Below are 19,162 nucleotides of genomic sequence, written 5' to 3'. Positions count from 1 at the left end.
TCCCTGAGCAAAGCCGCGGACGGACAGACAAACAGACATGGCGAAACTATAAGGGTTCCGTTTTTGCCATTTTGGCTACGAAACCCTAAAAAGATTTGACTTTGAAGATGTTCCCGATTTTGTCTAACTAAACTCTAAGCAAGCGACGCTGTAAGTATACCTACGCTAAATTACTAAATGAGTATTTCGTAAATATATGTGTATCGAGTTATATTTACATGTGGTGAAAAAAATATTTTTAAATGGCAAAGCTTTTAACGGCTGTTTGTATATGCAGGATTTTCCTGTTTTGGACCTCCCGCGATTCTGTAATCTGCGTGAAGTGTAAACCCAACACGGGGTTAGGTTGCTGATATTGGATCTTCATTTGTTTTGTATACGAAGCCCAAGAGATTGTCAGTATTATCGTCTGTCAATTGTTTGGTTAAACAATCGCGCTGCCGTGCCCGCATGCCGTGCGTCAATTGTTAACTGTTATTGGAAATCAATTGACGCCGAATACCGAGTACTTACGTACTTAAATTGACTCAATAAGTTCGATGAATGACGACAGGCGACCATTAGATATATTATCTCAATTGACCTTCTTTAACCCAATCAATAAAAAGTACTTATCAATGAACTTCAACTGCGGTGACGACCCAACTAAACTTGTACCTACAGTCAATGAAACTGAATTACGTACCAGAGTGGAACTTTTGTGCTACTAATGTCATGTTGACATGCCATGAATCTGCCAAAGAAATCATAATGAAATTGTTTATGAAAAGGTTCCACCCTGGTACGTGATTCAGTTTCCTCGACTGTAGTCCATATATCTATAGCCACTTATACATTAAATAAGTCACGTTAAAATTTCGTCGCAATAATCCCTGCGAATCTTATATAGTTACTCCTCCGTAAGTTCTCGGTGCCCATAATGATGGGAACACCCAAATACTCCGAAATCTTTTATTCCAAATTTGCTAATTCCGATATTCAAAACTCCGATTTTCACAATTCCTAAGACATATAATTCCGATTACTTAAAAACACGAAATTTATTTTTCCGAATTTCAAAATATCGATTTTTTTAATATCCGATTTTTAAACTTCGAAGAATGAAAAGCACGAAATGTAATTGGCCCGAAGTACAGTATTACGATTATCAATTTTCCGAAATGACATCGCTAATTCGGAAATATGACATTTGGCAAAATAAACTTCGTGGTTTTAATAATCGGAATATTGATTTCAAATCTCGATCAATTCAATCAATTTAGATAAATTTACCTGCATACTTAGGTTAGGTTAGGTTAGGTTAGAATTGCGACAAGGCGCGAAGCGCCATAACTGCGCGGAATAGGAGCTCCGTCAAGCAGAGCTCCGTCGACCTTGTGTCACATTGCTGAAAATCAATAAGAGTAAATACTGTTCTAGGCCAATCTAACCTACATAGCTTAAGTTAATAAGTCGAGATTTATTATTGATCGGTATAATGATATTCGGAATTTTGAAAATCGGTATTTTAGTAGGTAATCGGAATTTGTATTTTTGACTCATTTCGCATTATTATTGAGTCGTACTTCTTATTGTTAAGTTTATTTAAATTCGGAATTATAAAGAATCGGAATAGTCATATTAGGAGTTTTAAAACATTCGGAATTATAAAAATCGGTATTTTGAAGTTCGTGATTCCGACTTTCAGAATTTCGTTTTTAGTTTTTATATGTAGTGTACCCCATAATAATATATAAATCACCCTAGTAGGTATATGTAAATAGCTGCCATACAAAAGTAGACAAATCCGCAGGAACTATGCCATTTTCCAGGATAAAAACTATTCTGTCCTTCTCCGGGACTTGAACTATCGCCATACTAAATCTCATCGAAATCGGTTAGAACTTTAAGCGTGAAAGCGTAGCAAACAAACAAACATAGTGACTTTCTTTAGCGTTTATATTATAAGGGGAAATTAATAGGATATACAGAATTTTTGATTTAAAAAATCGGCCCACTGGTAACTATTGCTGCCAGGGCTTCAAATTATAGGTTATATACCGGTAAGTATATTGTACCAATATTATTTATTTGTACTATATCAAGCCTTGGTTCAATATACCGGTTATAATACCAGTAGATATATACCCTAGTGTTTTGGTACCGGTCAGAGCTTTGACTGCTACCAACTTCTTATCAAGAACCGCCCTAAAAGTAGAGATTTATTTTTAACGTTGAATAAACATTTGGCATTGTGTACTAGGCGTGGAGTGAAAGTGAGGTCAAGCGCACTTTCTATCCGCAGACGCGATGCCTCACCAGCTTGCGAAAGCCAGCCATGCAGTCGACTTAGCAAGCTAGCAAACCCTTCCTTCGTTTTTACTATAGGTACAACAACGTTACTAGCCTATTGCCCGCGACTTCGTCCGCGTAGAATTCGTTTATCGCTATCCCGCGGGAACTATGCCATTTTCCGGGATAAAAACTATCCTATGTCCTTCCCCGGGACTCAAACTTCCTGTGTACCGAATTTCATCTAAATTATGTAGTTCAGCGGGTTAGACCTGAAGAGGAATCAAACAAATTAACAGTTACCTTTCACATTTATAATTATTAGGGGGATAAGGTTGTCTAATTTTTTTTAAAGTAGTAATTCATGTTTCTTGTTGTGCCGAATTTCGGCAGATATTTTTTTTTATTACTTTTTTTTAAACATAGAGTCAAAGTATATCTTTATTTAATTTAGGCTATAACAAGCACTTATGAATGTCAAAAAAAAACTACCACCGGTTCAGAAAAACCTCGGTTGAGCCGGCAAGAAACTCAACGAGACAGCTTTAGCTAAAGCTTTAGCTTACATAAGTATATACTCTGGTAACGTATGGATTCGATCGAAGTGAAAAACTTTGCCTAGGTACATTTTATTTGATCGTAGCTTCGTAGGTAAGTATCTTATAAAGTCATACATTACGTTAACTTCAAATTGTTTGCACTGGTATTGTTACTGCCGTCATAGTTATTGTAAATATTGAATTATATAATCGTCACATGATGAATAATCGGTAGGTACCTCATCTCGAACCGGTACTAAGCCAACAATGACATAAGTCTCCAGGTTTGATTGTTCTAGGTGACGCAAACCTGAAAAATCTGATTGCATTTAACATACAGCCCACACTTTACTCCACAACGACACGTGCAAGACAGCTACGTCTGCGCGACACGCGTATGTCTTTATCCCCCATCTACCAACGTCGGCTGATGTATAAAACTATCTAAACATTAAAACACTCCGAACTATCCACATTGTTGTACTACTTTTATCTACTCCAAAAAAGAAACCTCGCAAAATGTTTTCTTAAATTCAAATTAACTTTTAATTGACACATTAAGATTGTAGTTGCTACCACCTGTTGGGACGGCGAGAGGCACTGGGAAATTTAACGCGAGTATACATATATACGATAATACCGGGTGTGGCATGTAATGCGAGCAAAAAATTAAGACATAGATCGATCGGTTTGTCAAACTGAACAACATTAGTTCAGCGACTTTTAAAAATAACGGAGTGTTTGAATTTTCCTTGTTTCATACAAATTAAATGCTGCTATCAATGTACGCCATCCTAGAACCCAACTGACGTCGCCTGTCACGCTACAAACATCAAGCATTTTGCTTGACATTGCTTCTTCGAGTAAACTTTAAAGTGTAATAATAATTAAAAATCTAATTATTTTTAAAAGTCCCTGAACTAATGTTGGTCAGTTTGAGGAGTATGATCTATGTTTTAATTATTTGCACATATTACAGGCCACACCCGGACCGGTATAGCTTTATTACCTATTTTAGTAATTGGTTAATAAAAAAAGCGTGTTGTCTTCGCCAACAAACTGCTTAACAGTTTGTCGAAAATATTTGTAAGTTGTTATTGTTGTATATTGTGGCTTGATAAAAAAACCAATTTCATTTCTATCAAATAGTCTATCTTCTTCTATTTTCTCAGAATATACTTAATTATTATAAAGGTAACTAAAAGTAACCGATGTATATGTAGGTTATTACATAAGACCCAACTCGATTCAGCAGAATAACAATCGTCTGTCATGTCTAACAACTTGCTCAATCCATTTGGATCGCTCATACACCCTATCTTGGTATAGGTACAGTCACCAGCACCAAAATCCGACAGAACAACACGTGCATAATTATTCTGATGCGATTTTATTTGAAGGGCCGGTAGGACGTGTCAGATATTTTTGCACGTCCGCTGTGGCAGATATGAATGCAGGTGACTGTACAATTGATTCGAAGCACCGAATTGTGTTAAATATTTCCTGAGCTTCTATATATGTACATTAAGCTCGTAAAGTAACACATTAATGAAAAAACTTTTTTTAATACTTACTAGTAATTTAGTAGGCCATGCTCGTAGGCATTCGTAGCTTATTAGATTAAAGACCGCAATACAACGTAAAAATGTCTTTTTCCCTAAGTTTTCTTTTCAAACTCAATCATAGAGGCAACATCATATACATTGGCATATTCTTTCTTTTTTGCTGCGCATCGTTGATACCTCCAGTTTATGAGACATTTTATTCTGTCGGCAAGTGTCATGAGAAACCGTTGGCTCATTTCTATTCGACATTAAACATCACTTTTGCTGAAGACGATATGTATACGCCACCTGATTAAAATGATATGAAACTATTCCAAAAGTTAAGAGGCAAGAGTCCCTCGAGCATTACCTAAGTAGGTAAGCAAAAGTTTTTGCCCCCTCCGCCTTGTGAGCGGAAGTAACCTAAGTTTCCTTCCTTCTATTTAACTTTCTTAAACTTAAAGGTGACATTTATACACATTCATGGACAAATCAAGTTTGATCTACCTATCTATAATATAACTAACTAACCTAACGAGAAACGCCTTTGTTTTATAAAAATAAAAGAAGATTGTGTGTTAACCAAATTTCTTCCATAAAAACATTATTACCTTCTAAGAAAGTTTCCCCATAGCTTTAGCTAGCTCACTTAAGTAAATAGTTTCAGTACACATATAAAAATATTTTTTTTTTTACTTTCAGATATAGAAGAAACTCAGCGTCATTTTTGTTTTCTAACACATGTGTCGTCTGCATTCCTTCAGACAATGGTCTTGTATGAAACCATTATTCGCTTCTCCGATGTCGGAGACAATGTCCATTGTGCAATGCCCAAGAGTGGTGAAACCAGATCCTGACAGCGAAGTGCGAAGCACGCCTACAGTAGTCTACAAAAGTGAAATTATAGTACCCGTATCAAGCGACCTTCCCTGAAAAAAAAAACATACGAAAATTATAAATATTTGTGTTGTAAGAAAACTGCCACTTTAATACGCTGATGTAGGTACATGTACATACATGTACCTACTCGACTAACTAGTCGAAAATGTAACTCGAGAGGCACTTGTTCACACAGATTTTGTCAATTTCTCGAGTGGTAATAATTCTTGTATAAAGAGTGTTCATTTTGAGATGAAATTCGGAGCAATTTCCTACGTAAGTTTTTATAATACTTATTATTAAAACTAATTAAACGTAAGTAAGTATATTTATCTGTTTACTTTTTTGTGACTAACGTAATTATAATAATAATTATACTTAATAGTTATGTTGATCTTTAAACCCATTATTATGTTAGTGTGTGTAGTTATAAATTTCATTCTATAATTTTGTAATTTTTTTCAGTATACCCACTTAGGTACCTACCTTCTTTTTGTATTATGTGACGTTCAATAAAGGTCATTGTGTAGCTGCTTGCCAGCTGGAAGTTGGCAAATAATTCAGGTTTGAAACTACCTTATAAGAATGTTTTTTCTTGGTTTCCTGAAATATACACTAGAAATATATCTTCGAGAATATTGTTTGGCATTCGATTTTAGTCTTTTTGCCTAAGTAATTTTAGTCAAGATAAACAATATCATTAGCAGTTTCAAGTGTTTGTTAGTCGATGACGAGTCGTTAGCTAAGTGACTTTGGGATGTCTCAATTGTCTCATGTTCTCAATTTATTAGGTAAGTACATATATCTCATATTACTAGTAAATACCTAAATACTTCAAGTGGGACATCATTAGCGCAGCTAATCATAATCAAATGTCATAAGTACCTATAATTTGAGACATTCTTTGTCTTAGTTCCTTGAGACTTCGACCGAGGGGATTCAAACGTGACCGTTTTTGTTTATCCTCGTATCTGACTAAATCCTAATGTCGACGAACTGAGGGCAAATCTTCGATATTTTAGAATGTACACATCACCATTGCCACCTTAACTCGGTCTTCAGTTCCTATTGCTCTTACTGAAACAGCAATGTAGCTATCGCTAACAGTTTAGACTGTTACGTGGTAGAAGCAATTAGAAGCCTTGAGAATGACGTCAACATACAAAATTTGGCAGGAGTTCGACCTCGAACTCACTTGTTTTGAATTGTATGACTAAACAAAATGCGCAGCAGACTACCTATAAGTGGAAACCAGTCCTTTTAGCTGGTTTTAAATAGGTGGATTGTCCAGTTTTTTTTATATGTACCTACCTATAAATGTCCAGGTAGTAATCCATACCTATTTCAAATCTGTGTTATTATTTATTATTGAATTCTATGAATCAGCCATCCCGCTGGGCTCTGAACACCGAAAATGTGGACTTAAGGTACTGCCACATCGTAGGTTTGAAGAGTGGCGTGGCGTGATAATGTGGATTATTTCAAGTTAAGTGCTACAGATACAAAATATATTTTCGGTAAAAAGTACTTGTAAAACAAGTTTTTCTATGACGCTACTTTTTACTGACTAGGTATACCTACTTGCAGTGTCATCTCGTCCCATACAAAATAACAAGTCAATCCAGCTAGTTATTGAAAATGGATGTAATTCGACATGTTAGATTTGACTTAAACCAAAGTGCCTAAAAATAAAGAACCTATCCCATTGTGAGTTAAATAAAAGCTTGAAAAAATATGAGCAAAATATATCTACTTATTTATTTAAGTTAGAAAGAAAGAAAGAAAGAAAAGAAGTTAATTGCCAAATAATTTAATTGCCAACAGTACAAACAATACAAGACAACAATACATATAAACAATACAAGATAAAATAGTACAATACAGCACAGATTATATTAAAAAGAGTATTAAAAAAATAGGAATATAAGTTTGCAAGTAGTCTGTCCTGCGGCAAAAGGAGCAAACTCAGCTATTGCTGCGCTTACGCGGAAGCTCCCAGCGCTGCTTTTCAGTCTGCCCCTGTTGTCGCATGCTGGAATATCGTCTGTAGCGGGTTGGATGGCGGATAAAAAACGGAAACAGTAATACCAGTACAACAATATTACAGATAAAAACGAATACAAAATAATTAAACTAATATTTTAAACTATAAGTGAAAATCACGAAGTTTAATAAAACATTATAAAAAAAACCAGAACAAAAAAAAATAAAAAACCCTCAGCAGTCAACAAATTACAGTTCGAGAAGTACCCATTCATCCTTGAGCACAACACCGATTAAAACTAGTGATATACATATGCAGCTGTTTTCAAATTTTGTTATAAGAAGAAACGCTCGGAACTTGTGTTTAAAAGTTGGCTGGGACATAAGTACTTTCACGAAGGGGTGGTGTGGTGGCAAGCCATTCCATATATTGGACGCTGCTAATTTGAAACCACCTCTGCATCCCTTTGTGCGATGCTTGGGAATCATTGCCTTGTTTGTGGTTCGTCCATGAGTGTTCCATCTTTGGATATCTCGAACCCAGATTAATTTGTCAAATAAGTATTTTGGCCGTTTCTCGTGCACAATTTTGAACACAAAACCAGCCAGATGTAGTTGCCTGCGACCTGCCGTTTTAAGGATTTTATGCTCATTTAAGTACGGCGTTATGTGCGCTCTTTTAGGTACCTGATAGCAGAATCTAATGCACGCGTTCTGGATTCTCTGTATGGCGTACAAGATGAAACACAATCCGATCTTAATTATGTGGATGCCGAAGACCAATTTCCCAAATTAAGATTTTTAAAAATGTTTTGATGCTATCGAATCGAACATCAAAGACTCAAATAATGCTGTTTAAACAAAACACTAAGAAAACAGATTGTCTCCGAGTAGTTATGCGTGGTACTTCCATAGAAACAGTCAATAATGTAAAATTCCTTGGTATCCATCTAGATTCGAAACTAAATTGGATTCAAGAGCTAGACGCTATTGAGAACTTGGTCAACTCAGCAAGTTATGCTTTAAGAAGTCTAAGGGAGGAAATTGGTTTGGAGCAATTAAAAGTTGTGTATTATGCTTTAATTGAGTCCAAGCTGCATTATGTTTTGGGGTAATAACTTTAAATATAATATAAACAGAGCTCTTATCGCACAAAAGCGAGCCATAAGAATAATGTTTCGAATCCCGCTGTGGGTGTCTTGTACAGAAGATTTTCAGGCCTTGGGGATTCTGACGGTGCCTAGTCTATACGTTCTTATACTGCTCACTGAATTTGTTAAACATAAAATTAAGTTTGAAACATATGAAGAACAAAAATTCGTGTACTCACGCGCACCAGAAATATGAGAATCAAGTTTCGCCCGAGGTCTAAAATAGAGAAACAATGTACTAGGAACCAGACTGTTACGTTGTTTAATAAACTTCCTGTTAAGCTGAAGGGTATCGTACCATATAACATATAATATTTTTAAAGATAATTTATTGAGAGGGTGTTTTTACAGTATTGACGAAATATTTGATGAAATTTATAGATAGAGTATAACTGTTGGATATATTTGATGCATTTTATTTTATTTTATTGTTAGCTGTAAGACATTCAAACACAATCATGTATTGTTTAATGAATAAATGATCTCTATGTCTATGAAAACCTGCCTACAGTAGCCACAATTGGCTTTTCATTAACGAAGCATAGATATTCAAATATTTTTTGACAATGCTTAAATGCTAAAACAAGGTTCCTTTTTTTACTTTACTATACTATATACAACACCATCAGTCGCTGCTTTAATTTGATAGTGACACAGCAAAAAATTCTAGGACAGGACATTTTGAAATATTGTCACTATTCAGTATTCAATCAAAGTTCAATTTTAGCGCTCCTTTTATTTTGGTTTGTGTCCTATTAAATTAAAGCAACGCTGTTGCCTCCGACTTTGTCTGCAAAAAAAAAACGTTTACACATTCCAGCGGGAAGTATGCAAAAACAATTCTATTTTAAACTATGTATTTCCATACCAAATTTCATCCTTATCGGTTCTGCGGTTTAAGCGCGAAGAGATAACAGACAGACAAGTAGACTGCGATTTTATACATTATAATACTTACTAGCTTTTGCCCGCGACTTCATCCGCGTGGAATAGTAACTTTGGGAAGTATTTAATGTATTTAGGATACCTATTCTGCCAATAATAGCGCATAGAAACTTCTACGGTTTACTGAAAATAACCATTTCAATACATTGCTATGAATATAATTTTTTTTTTGTTCTTCCATCCATCCATGTTCTTTAGTAAAACATAATTATTTTGCGGGTAGCCACATTTTAGCAAAACGACGTGTATTCTACCCTGCCAACACAAAAGGACTCATTCTTCATAGTGAACTCTTGACACCTTACGTCCTTTATTGTAAGTTAGGAGGGTAGGATTATAATTAAGACGGCATTTTAGCTACACAGAGTTCCGATAAATATACTGGTAGGTTGTAATTTGAAAAGCGCCAGAACAAATGTATTTTAGGGTTCCGTTCCTCAAGAGGAAAAAATTGAACCCTTATAGGATCACTTTGCTGTCCGTCCGTCCGCTTGTCTGTCAAGACCCTTTATCTCGTAAACGCGCGGGCTATAGGTATCTAGTTGAAATTAAATCCTAAACTCAGGTCAATAGTCAATGTAATCAAAAGCTACAGTCACTGATGTATTAAACTGGCTACAGTCATTAAAAAGGTGTTTTCATACAAATCGCCTTAACAGAAAAAGTTATAGCGCACTGCCGGCTGTCCTAGAAACTTGGAATTTGCAAAAAGGTAGCTCTTATAGCACACTAAATAAGAAAAATCTGAAAATCATAATTTTTTTAATGATGACATTGCGTACATTTTTCTTATGAGCTTAATAGGCTCTGCTAACACTGCATCATCCCCTCTGCTAACATCCCCCCCGCAGGTAAAGTTTTCAAATGAGACATTTTTTATAAACATTTTTTTTGTCATTCATCATCATCGATCATCATCACCACAATAACCATCATCATCACCAATCATCATAATCAGCACCACTATCATCGCCATCACCATCAATCAGCTCCACAGTCTCCGCTCCGCTCAGCAGCGTCCGCTACGTTCTGCTCCACTGCCTCCGCTCCGCTACCTCCTCCCCACAGCCTCCGCTCCGCCAGCCTCCGCTCCGCCAGCCTCCGCTCCGCCAGCCTCCGCTCCGCCAGCCTCCGCTCCGCCAGCCTCAGCTCCGCTCTACTTGACTGCCTCCGCTGCAGCCTGCATTGTCTCAGCTCCATCCGTTGCCTCCGCTCCACTCCGTTGCCACGCTGCCTCCGCTCCAATGCCTTCGCTCCGTTGTCTCTACTCCGATCCACTGCCTCCGCTCTAATTCACTGCCTCCGCTGTAGCCCGCATTGTCTCCGCTCCATCCGTTGCCTCCGCTCCACTCCGTTGCCACCCTGCCTCCGCCCCGATCCGATCCGAAGAAATATCTATGTATCTCTTATCACGTGCCCAAATGCCAAGTTTCATAAAGAACCACCGATTTATCTTCGACAATGACGATCTTCCATATAAACTTTCATTTCATCCCCTATTTCACCCCCTCTCAGGATGAATTTTAAAAAACGCGCGAACAAATATCTATTTGTCTCTTATCACGTGCCGAAATAGCAAGTTTAATAAAGATTCATCGATTTATCTTCGATAATGAAGACCTTCCATATAAACTTTCATCCCCTCACAGGTCGAATTTTCAAAAAAGCTCAACTAAATATCGATTTATTTCTTATTAAATGCCTAAATGCCAAGTTTCATGGTTTTATCTTCGACAGCGACGAACTTCCACCATATAAACTTTCATCCCCTATTTCAACCCCTAAAAGCCTCTTTTTCGCGATAAAAGATAGCCTATGTTCTTTCCCAAGGTCTATTCTATCTCTGTACCAAATTTCATCCAAATCGGTTCAGCGGTTTAGGCGTGAAAGTGTAACAGACAGACAGACAAACAGACAGACAGACAGAGTTACTTTCGCATTTATAATATTAGTATGGAAGTATGGATTAAATGCCTAAATGCCAAGTTTCATGGTTTTATCTTCGACAGCGACGAACTTCCACCATATAAACTTTCATCCCCTATTTCAACCCCTAAAAGCCTCTTTTTCGCGGTAAAAGATAGCCTATGTTCTTTCCAAGGTCTATTTCTATCTCTGTACCAAATTTCATCCAAATCGGTTCAGCGGTTTAGGCGTGAAAGCGTAACAGACAGACAGACAGACAGACAGACAGACAGACAGACAGACAGAGTTACTTTCGCATTTATAATATTAGTATGGATTTATAGTAATTTATAGTAATTTATAGTATTTATAGTATTTATAGTATTTATAGTATGGAGTATATGGAAGTATGGATATGGAAGTATGGATATGGAAGTATGGAAGTATGGATAGTATGGAAGTATGGAAGTATGGATTAGTAAAATAATTGTGAAAAGATCTCAAATTGACCCAACATTCCCTTGATGTGACTGTACCTGACATTATTTAGGTGGTCATAGGCACAGCCCATTGCGAAGAAGTAATTAATCACTACCGCAAACCACAAGTAATTCCCATTTTCCTTTACTAAAATTTCCCCGTTTGAAAATCCACTAAAGAGATTTCCAAGGATCACAGGTGAATAAGAAAAGATTAAACTTCCTCTTTTTAATCAAGATGACGGTAGGTACGATTCCATAATATACTTATACCTGCGGTTAGAGTTAGGAAGATTTTTTTTGTCTGACTGATTTATAACATGTGCCATGAAAGTCGTAGGTATTTTTTTTTATTATGGGAGGGAGATACCTAAACGAGCATGCGGTTGCGAATCATCTGATAGAAAATGATCTCCACTTCTCATGAGTTCAACTACTTGGTCTTTCGCCGGCCTTTTAAAAAGTATAAACCCTTTTCTTTTAGAATTTGAATTTGTCGGTCAAGAAAAGTTGATATCATTTGCTTAAATATCTTCAAAACAGCTGAACCTTCCGAAGATAGATACGCTAATATCGCATTCACGCCTCAGTCACGTTTACCTATATTTAGTCTTGTTATGTATGTATGTTGTACATAAAACACAAAAATAATACAAAAGAAAACAACAAAACATAAGAGTACAAAGGCGAACTTACCACATATTCCGTCTATATAATAATTTCAGTCGGACGGTACCAGTATATACAACAACAATTTTTACCAATAAAAATTGATAATGTTCCATTTTAAATCTTTATATTAACGGCTGGCCGGCTTGTGGAGTGGGGTTTAAAAAAACGCATTTCAACGATTCGACTGTGCAAGTGGTGCAGTGATGATTAGTAGCTATCCAATTTTAACCTTTAATTTTAGGTCATTACCTAAAATTAAAAGTTAAAATTGGATTATTTGATGTTGTTTTGTTATTGCATTTTTTTCCTCGTAATTTTTTTTGTTATTAAGTAATCGAAAATGATCAGCAGGGCTACTACGAAACTCGAACCTTGAAGTTCGTATCGTACCGTCCCTCTCGCTCTCGTATTAAATAGTGTAAGTGTCAGAGGGACCGCACGACACGAACTTCGAGTTTCGAGTTTCGTAGTAGCCCTGCAGTGCCGTTCTCTAACGTTCGTGCCGTTGCGGCACTACTAGTAGTTTTTTAAGTTTAGTTTTAAGTTAAAGGGTCATACTGAAAACCAGCGCTGCCGCTTGCTGTAGCAATACGCTGAGTATAGCCCTTTTTACTTCTTTCGGTACAATGTTTATTTTATTTTATTTCTTGGTGCCTAATATATAAGATTGTATAAGATTGTCTGTTTTTTAGCTGTAGTTTTATTTATTTTTGTTGTGCCGAATTTAGGTAAATATATTTTTTTTTCTCTTCTTTCCATATTGACAGAATACTTCGTTTGTTTGCCATAGAATAAAGTTGGCAAGTATTTTGCAATATGGCAATTTACTGAGATGCAGTAGTTTTATAGATATTTTGTTACAAACTGAAGGCTACGGCAGACCACTAGGTAGGTAATACAATAACGTGACGTGACATGAGAAGCCCATTGTTAAAGCCACTGCAAGGCTAATAAAAAGGAATAAATACACGATTACTTATATTACAACTACTGGACTGGGCAGTTATTAAAGATACATGATTGCTCAGACAAAATACTCCTATACCGATGAATAGATTAAATAGGTACTTACTAAAATTTTAACATTTTTTATGAGTTCGTTCTGAACTCTGCACAACATTAACATAATATAACGCACCCGATTACACCGAATTTCTTCAGTCTAATCGTAATCATGACGCCGGTAGCCTCGTACGTAGGATCTTGTCAGATATCACTTCTATGATCTTTGTCGATTGAGGAATTTCATCCTATCGTTCGGGTTCTCGCAAACTTATGGAAGAATACCATTTAGCCTAAAACTGGGTAACTATACGAGTATGATTAACAGAACGTAACAAAATTAAAGAAAAATGCGCGTTTAATTGTCTCATCAATTAAGATTAATTTAACTAGGTTGAAGCAATTATGGACGACCTCTTAAATAAATTCCTCTCTTACTGGTTCATCTCCGTGTTGTGCTCTTGTGAAATACCCAGTCTTTATTGGATTTAATTAAAAGTAGTTTTTGTGAATTACATGCACTGTCATGTCATCTCATAATGCGGTTTCATGATTGAAAATAATAAACAACACTAATAAACCATAAAATGGGTTTAAGAGCTAAGCGATAAGAGCAATATCTTATATTTCTAAAGACACTGTGCCATATGCATTGACTTATGTAGTTAAGTGTAAATGTACCTTCTAGCAGTGGGCACACTGGTCTAAATGTACCTATAACTTAAGTACTAGAGGTATAGATCAGTGGTGGGCAAACTTTATTCATGGGGGGCCAGAAAGTTACAGATATTTTGGAGGAGGGCCAGGATTACACCGTTCTATTTTATAATTTTTTATGTTTTTGCTAAATAATAATGTTATATTATGATCACGGGCCATATAGGTAGGTACTATATATTCACTTCGAAGTAACGTCCGCGGGCCGGAGTTGGCCCGCGGGCCGTACTTTGCCTATCACTGGTATAGATGTAAAGAAGGTTAAAACGAATTGATTCCGTAGTTTTAAACACACTTTTTTGAAATTATTAAAAACGATGTTTTTTTAAGAACCTCTGTACCCATCATTATCATCGAATTTCCAGTCCCATAGGCGGCTGCGATAGCATACCTACTAACCATTAAGTGACCCCCATGCTCGTTTGTCTATTTACTTAGGCTGTAAAAAACGGAGTGTCAAACTGTGTTCTTTCTGCTATTTAGGTACTTACCGATTTTTATTTTAGGGAAACACAATACATTTGACATAGCTTCATTAGAACGTCGTCAGGTCCGAAAATAAATGTTTTCTGTCGATGGTGTACTTACCTACTAGCTTTACCCCACGGCTTCACATTCGTGTGAAAATAATAATATTGACTAGTTCTCTATCCTGAAGGATTCGAGACAATCCTTCTTAGTGCATCTCTATGATTTTATGAAAAAAATCTGTAAAATTTAAAGGCTCTAGCTCCAATGATTTAGGCTGTGCGTTGTCTACGAGTCAATCAGCCGTGCGCAGATGTATAAATAAGACAAATTACCACAAGCAGTGAGAATAATCAGGTTATACCTAAAACTACTTGTTCTAGGCTAGATATAGTAACGCCAAGTTGCCTTGCCATTCACATCCGCGTGCATAGCTCAGGCGTAGACTATCGAGATTACCTCCTAGTCGAAGCGAAGGGATTCGACCGGCGTTGAGTCAGCGACTTGCCCCAAATACCACGGCAACCATCCGCTCGATAACCCTCCCATTGAAAAACCAACCAACCGCCAAGAACTTTAGAACCCACATTGGTTGCGTTGCATTCAACGAAAGAGCCGTTGTTTCATAGTCTCACTGATCTATGTAGCGTTTAATGTCTAGCAGATGCTTTATGCGATGTTACAACAGTTCGAATCGGTTTTGGTTTACAAGAAGCCATCATTTTAATAGGACCGTTGCCCCAAGAGCTTTATGTTAATTGCAAGAAACTAGATACCTTAGTTGGAGTGAGCGCATGAATAGAATTTTAACAAGCTGCACGGTTATCATTTGGACAATTGGAGTCGTGTTGTCATGCGAAAAGGACGCTGGATCGCGATAAAAGCTTAGTTACTGCCAAATGGGGAGTTGGGTAGAGGCAGCGCGGGCGCCGAACAAGGCGCCATCGCACGCACAATGCCCGCCGTTTTCAATGGTTGGTATTCTAAGTATAGCCCCGACCTTCAGGGTTGGCCCCGGGGTCTTCGCATGCCTCAAAGGATCTTCTGAGAATCGTGCCCTACGAAGGTTTTTTTTACGGACGCATAGTTGCGGGTCTTGAAATATTTTGATACTTAACTTTTACCCACGACTTCGTCTGCCAAGATTTCGTTATCCCGTGGGTATTAAGCAATTTTCCGGGATCAAAACTATCATATTGCCCTTCCTTGGGTCTCAAATAAACTACCTGCTTAACTTGAAGCCAATTCAACCAAATCGGTTCAACTATTTAAATGTGAGAAGTAACAGACAGAGTTACTTTTGTATTTACAATATTAGTATGGATTAAAGCTTCTTTTTTTTAAATATTTATTTGAGTAAATAAAAAACAAAAGAAGGACAGAAATACTTATAACTATAAGCCTCTGCCAAACTGCGTAGCATTTAACGCGATGTTAAATTTAGATAATTATTATATGGTAGTTCTAAAGTATCAAGATTTGCAAATTTTTTAATTATTTGAATTTATGCACGCAAGCTAAATTCGTAGTAGATAATTAAAATATGTCATCTAACAACACATATTTCAAGAATGTTTATTATAAAATAGTTATGAACTTTTATTACTTTTTGTTTTATCAGACTATAAATACTGCAGCCATCATTCAAACACTACAGAGATCGGAAGTCTCGAAGAAGCATGGCGAAGAAGTAAAATTTGTTAAATAAAGCACCATGCGTCAATATGGACCAAAAATCAACAGAGCTGAGTTAGGTCACTAAAAAGGTGTGCTCACCTACTTTATTTCGTTCTATGGGCACAAAGCCGAATTCCATTGCATAACTGAGATATACTCGTATATAACTACTATTAAGTATAGTCAGAGTAAATAATCTATGAGTGTTTTTCTTGGAGAATATCGGTAGAACACCTATATATTAGCTTGTACGAAATCTTGGAAAACAATGTTAAGGCTACGAACATATTTTTATTTTACACACCTTGGTACTCGAGTAAATCCGTCTTAATTACCCTCCAGGATTTTGAAAGCGTGATTTATAAGGAGAACTGTAGACAGTTTAGTTTAGTTTATTTAGTTCAGTTTAGTTGTGTTGTTTTACCTAGAGGTAAAACACAATTTCTCATAGATATTTACTCTGAATAAAACTTGAACATCTCAGCTTTGCATTTAAATTGAACTTGGTGCCCATAGAATGAAATGAAGTAGGTACACGTAAAGACCTTAGTATTTAATGACATAAATTCTCAGCTCTGTTGGTTTTTGGTACACTTCCCATGGTCCTTTATACTTTTTACGTGCACAATTTATATTGCAGTTCAGTGTTCCAACCTTTCCAATATTAATTTAGTTTTCTGGCCAAATTGTCAAAGAATAGTTCTATTGATAGTGCTATAATCGCAGAAGACGGCCGGCCGGAACGTCGCCTACCTATTTAGATTACAAACACCAAGCATACTTTTTTTTATCGGTTTATGATATTACTGAAGTACCTATTATAAACATTGTAAACACTTATAGCCTGGCATTTGATCACTAGGACTACACTTAAATTTGCTTAAAGTCTCTGAATAAAACGCCAAGTATCAAGCAAGGTAGTGCGTTGTATAAATTCCTTTCCCTTCTTAGCGCCAGTGAGCCTACCTGTAGTGTAAAAAACATTCTGGCTGCGCCGAGTCGGCACTTTTGAGATAATTTATAAGGCTTCGCCTTTCTTGGAATTTCGAAATCTCGATGAGATGGGTTCGTGCCAGCCGCAGCTTCAAGCTATGGAATGTAACGGATTTTGTTGGGAAAAAAATAGAGCATTATTAAATAGTCTATCGTTGCGTTTGGGATGGTGTGGAAACATCTATCGATTTTAAATTCCATTACGCGAAGCGAATGGCGATTATTCTGTCGGGTTCATTTCGGTTCATGAAATGAGTGTTTGTATCTCGTATCCACTATCTGATTTAATTTGTATATTTAAAAAAAAAAGCTTAAGTTTTATTTATTTTAATTTAATAGTAATTTTAGTCCTATGGATATTTTGTATTTTCTTAATATTTCTAAATATTTATAATAAATTACAAATGTTATAGACAAGCTTAACAGACCCACATTTATTTTGTTTAATTATTTTTCAGTTCTTTTGCTTCTATTCCTACTTGGCATGGGATACTAGTAAAGGAGACTGCGAAACATATTTGGCTCAAATTAGCACAAAGTTGCCTGGAAATACTTAAAATATGCCGAACATCATCCCTTTATTAAAATAATATTTTAAAATAATTACCGCATTTCAAGACTTCACTACCTACACCATTTTATGTTCTCAAACTCACTTGGTCTTATGCCCCGGCATGCAGTCAAGCGGGCGGCGGCCCTGTGGCCTCTCTGGAATGAAGTAAAATAAGTTCGTTCAAGGCGCAGTGCTATAACTACCTACATAGTGTATGTGGCTATATCCCGAGTCCCGACAGCGAGGTGGGAGAGAGGAGTTCTGGGAAAGCAGGCCGCATACCACGCCGCCGTCGCCTTTGGGGTCTCCAAAGATAAGAGACGCCACAGATGCGAAATAGCCGTTCAAGATTTCAGATGCCAGCGACCGGTGGTTTTGGTAGTAAAGTTGTTGTAAGTACTCTGAAGATCTGTACCTACTGCCATGTTACCTTGTAGAAAATGGATCATCATCATCATCATCCCAGCTTATTTACGTCCCACTGCTGGGCACAGGCCTCCTCTCAGAATGAGAGGGCTTGGGCCGTAGTTCCCACGCGGGCCCAGTGCAGATTGGGAACTTCATACATACCATTGAAAATGATATTGATATTGGATAGAAAATGGATACAACAACAAATTGCGCATGATTATCAATGAGTCGTAGTTAGGCTCCTCTAAAACATGATGAATTATTCTTACACAAAATATTATGTTGCATAATATAGTCCATAGAAAAATATTTCTGAATTTTAGATTGGCACGTTGATTCTACATAATTCTTAAAAACTACAAAAACATACTAAAGCGACTGTTTTGTTTCCATTACCGATCGTATTCATTAAACTAGAACGTGAACGCATTAATAAATTTTTTGATACCACGAACTGTGAACTCGGCATAGTTATTGTACTTGTACAACACAGTCGCTTTAGTATGTTTTTGTAGTTTTTAAAAATTATGTAGAAGGAACGTGCCTACAAATAAGTCTACGTTCTGTTTACGAACTAAATCGTAAATGCCGTCCTGTCATCAACACGATATGGGCCATTGATCACGCGTGACCGTGACACCATATTGCCAAAGAATTCACAATTTCTGGAATTGTTGAGATCACCTAGATCTATCAAACAAGCATAAGATGGACAGTGGGTGTGTCTAAGGTATCTATGTGTGTACGTGACATACTCAAGCCTCCTTCAGAATGCTCTCGTTTACGTCTCGGAGACGCTTTTAGTAAAGTATGTACGACCTTTTCTGAGAAAATTTGACGAGGTCGAGTTACCTACCACCGAAATGCAGAAATGCACGATGTCACTTTTGAACCGGGCCATTCCATTCCACGGGATATCAGTGGCAAACGTCATGTATACTTACTGCATTTTCACTCAATAAGTCCAAAGGGT

The 19,162-nt window shown here is 36.8% G+C and overlaps 1 long non-coding RNA gene across 1 annotated transcript; it reads right to left on the bottom strand.

The window, feature by feature from the left end:
* Window positions 1–5,059: 5,059 nt before the first annotated feature.
* Window positions 5,060–12,499, bottom strand: LOC141436175 (uncharacterized). The gene is made up of 3 exons (XR_012452268.1): window positions 12,393–12,499; window positions 5,720–5,836; window positions 5,060–5,283 (listed from the first exon to the last, which is right to left on the bottom strand). It is a non-coding gene; the product is annotated as an uncharacterized lncRNA (long non-coding RNA).
* Between the last annotated feature and the right edge of the window lie 6,663 nt (window positions 12,500–19,162).

Source organism: Choristoneura fumiferana, chromosome 16, assembly GCF_025370935.1.
Source record: "Choristoneura fumiferana chromosome 16, NRCan_CFum_1, whole genome shotgun sequence".
In the NCBI taxonomy this organism is placed as follows: domain Eukaryota; kingdom Metazoa; phylum Arthropoda; class Insecta; order Lepidoptera; family Tortricidae; genus Choristoneura; species Choristoneura fumiferana.
Note: the sequence above shows the minus strand (reverse complement) of the source record. Positions and strands in the feature narration are given on the sequence as shown.